This window comes from Mesocricetus auratus, unplaced genomic scaffold (genome assembly GCF_017639785.1).
Source record: "Mesocricetus auratus isolate SY011 unplaced genomic scaffold, BCM_Maur_2.0 Super-Scaffold_100714, whole genome shotgun sequence".
In the NCBI taxonomy this organism is placed as follows: domain Eukaryota; kingdom Metazoa; phylum Chordata; class Mammalia; order Rodentia; family Cricetidae; genus Mesocricetus; species Mesocricetus auratus.
The window spans coordinates 6,581,490-6,585,158 of NW_024429270.1; the positions used below are offsets into that span (position 1 = coordinate 6,581,490).

The window sequence follows — 3,669 nt, forward strand, 5'->3', positions numbered from 1 at the left end:
CTCAGAAAAATTGGAATTAACCTACCACAAGACCCAGCTACTCCACTCTTAGGCGTATATCCAAAAGATGCCCTTTCACACAACAAGGATGTCTGTTCCACTATGTTCATAGAAGCATTATTTGTCATAGGCAGAACTTGGAAGCAACCTAGATGCCCCTGAACTGAAGAGTGGATAGAGAAAATGTGGTACATTTACACAAAGGAGTACTATTCAGCAGAAAAAAAGACAATAGAATCCTGAAATTTGCAGGCAAATGTATGGAACTAGAAGAAACCATCCTGAGTGAGGTAACCCAGTCACAAAAAGGGAAACATCGCATATACTTTCTCATATATGTATTTTTTTACAGTTTTTGCTACATTTTAATAATAATAGCTTTGAGGGAATTATTTTTTAGGTCTAGTCAGCAACATCAGACAGAAGGTACTAAGTACTCCCCAGGTACAGAGTACTGCCCAGTGTACTGAGTACTACTCAGTTACACAGTACTCTCTGGGGTACTGTATACTCCCCAGGTACAGAGTATTGCCCAGGGTACTGAGTTCTCCCCAGGTACAGAGTACTGCCCAGGGTACTGAGTATTCCCTAGGTACAGAGTACTGCCAAGCACCTTAGACCCTTCCCATGACCCAGAGATGTGGCTCTTGCCCCTTGAGAAGCTTACAGTCTTCGGATCCACAACCCCAAGCTTAGGAGTCAGATGATGAGTTAATTTAAGGCAAATTCTTCATCTCCTAGTGCTAGTATAGTTGGAACTATTTCTGCATTTGGAAATAATCCAAATAAAGTCTAATTTGGCTGTGGACCTTTTTCAGGTTGAGCCTGAAATACAGTTTTTATAACATCCTTTTAGTAAACAGTAACTAGTTGGTGCTGAAAGTCAAGACTATGTCTCTTGAAGGGCAAGGTTAAAACATCTTCATGGAGATTACTTACTTAAAAAGCAAACATACTGAATGGTGTGATGAGGTTATACTATTTAAAAACAGGCCCAGTACTGACAGTGCAGTCCACTCATGCACTGTTCATTGGAAAGTGAATATTAAAATACGTGGGTTCTATGTCTAATCCACAGAAAGCCCTTCACAAATGTTAATGTTCTGTGTAACAACTATCCATCATGTGCTATATGAAAGTTTTATTTATGACTCGTTACATCGAAAGAAAATAGTCAATTTAAAATAACGAATGACCTGCATATTTTCCAAAGGAATGAATGACTGTATATCTAAATAGGAACTAAATGGCGATTCTATCTACCTATATTAAAAGAAAAACATCTTTCCAGATTTTGCATACTAAGGAGAGGTATGCGGTCTTATGGTCTCACAATGGGTTATCAAGAAGCAGCAGTTATCTGCAGTACTTTAACATCTGACTCAACTCTTCCTAATGTTGCAATTTAAAGGATACTGTAAACACATTTAAAACATGGAGTTACTCTGAGATGGTTCCAGTGTTAACCCCAGAGTCTACCAGGAAAAATAGCAGTGTGACAGAGAAGAGCAGATAACCACCTGACTATACGTGTGTTCACTCCAGGAAACCAATCTGGTCATCTGGGGAACACTCCATGGGGATTCTCAACTGGCTAGGGCACACTTTCTATGCAGGAAATCTATGGTATTCGGGTAGGCCACTTCTAATGTGTATAAGCTTCCAGACAGACTTTCCTAGGCAACATAACTACTTCAGTTCCTCTCAGCAATTATCCCCACCTCAACCCAGAATGTGACATTCAATCCAGAAGAGCATACTGGAGCAAAGGTGAGAATAAATGTAAACTCTAGCACATTTTTATTGCTGCATTGTCCGAAGTTCAGCACATCTACAACAACAGTACTATCCGGGAAGCAGGGGAGGAGTAGGAGTGGTAACAAGAGAATAGACAATTAATTGCACAATTAATAGAAAAGTAAAAATGCTTCAAAATCTACAATGAACCTGTATCCAATATGTTAGTGATGTGCTGAACTTTTGAGTTCTGGGGTCCGGCTTTGCAATGGATTGCTGGCCAACTGGCATGGTTAGGGCTCATTTCCTGCCTGTTGATCAGTGATATGCTACACAGAGCTATGATGGTTTCTGAGTGGTAAAATTCACATAAGTTCCAGGTTATTTGTATCAGAATCATTCCTTGTGCAAAGTTTGATGCAGATGAAGATAAAGTGGTTTCTTGGTCAATAATTGTATTTTTTCTTTTGAAGTCAGTGGGTTTCTTGTATAATTCTATTACAATAGGCCCAGGTTTAATTTCATCCATCTCCATGAAGGCAAAACATTTGGTGCTGGTGAACCTCTTTTTAGGCTTGTAATGTTTGAATTCAAAGAAGATGGCCGCACCTTTGGTTAATTTTTCAACATGCTTCTGGAGCTCAATGTCCACATTAAAATGAACATATGTATATTCTTTTCTTGAAGCCACAGAAGTATCTTGTACAGGAGTTAAATCTATGCCATTCAAATCCTTCACACTGACTGTAATGTAGGGTCGATACACTGCTCCGCATCTTTCAGACCAATTTTCTCAATTCTGATAGTGAGTAACGTCATCCCTGGTTCTGATGGCAACCGTGGCAATAAAGTACTAGGAACTCGAGCAGAAAAAGAATCAGGAGGTCCTGCCCCAGCTCCACCTTCTTCATTTTCTTCAAATTCCAAATTCTCTTCTTCACCAGGTGCTAAAATCCGTCTTAATGGGATAGGCTGAACATCAAATGGGAATTCTTTGTTATATGTAAGAATATTCTTCAGGATTGGCTCTAGCTTCTTCAGGTCCTCCAGTTTAAATTCTTCTTGGGACTGTGTGGACTGTAATGCTGCACTTCTCAATTCTAAACATGTGGCAATTTTGCCTATGGTTTTCTTTTGCTCTTCTGTGAATTCAGAATTATATGTTGAGCCTGGGCCTCCTTCTGTAGGTGTCTTGCTAATATCTGAAACTCGTCTATCGCCTCCACCAGCTGGCCCCAAGAGCCAAAGTCGGTGCCTCTCCTAAGATTGACGCCCCAGCGCTGCAGCAGACTCCGGGTCACCTCCGACATGGCCGGTCCCCACCCAGGCCCCCTCCAGCCCCTGCCCCAGCAAGACAGGGCTCTAGGGCACCATCCGCCCTGGGCTTGGCCCTGACATTAACAGGGCCAGGAGGAACCCCTAGGGCCACCACCGCCACCCGCCGAGGAGCCACCCTCATATATGTATTTTAGACATAGATCTGGGGAGTGCCACACTACAATCCCATGGCCAGAGAGTCTGGGATAAAGAACCTTCATTCAGTGTCTAATGGTGTAGGGACTCAGATATCTTATTAACTCTGCCCCTTGATAACCAGGCACGCCCAGTGATGCAGCTACATCACCACTATGTCACTCGTGCGGGACTCAATGCACATGTGCCTCATCCCCTTTATAAATCATCTGAACCCCCCCCCCCTCTCTCTGCTCTGCACGGGTTGGTTATCTCTCACCCCCCCTTTTCCCTCCCCATCCACCAATAAACTCCACGTGGGATCTTTGAGTTGCGGTCTGTGTCTCCTTACTGGATAAACCTAAACATTTTAACAACATTGGTTCCCTGACCTGGACAGGCTCTCCCTGCGGCTCTGCTGCCTGCCGACCCGGCAGGTGACCAGGCAAGTAACCTGTAACATCGGACCAACGGCCCACT

At 43.0% G+C, this 3,669-nt stretch overlaps 1 pseudogene; it reads right to left on the reverse strand.

Annotated features, from left to right (window-relative positions):
• Positions 1-2,118: 2,118 nt before the first annotated feature.
• On the reverse strand, positions 2,119-3,047 carry LOC101834830 (annotated as a pseudogene).
• Positions 3,048-3,669: the final 622 nt, after the last annotated feature.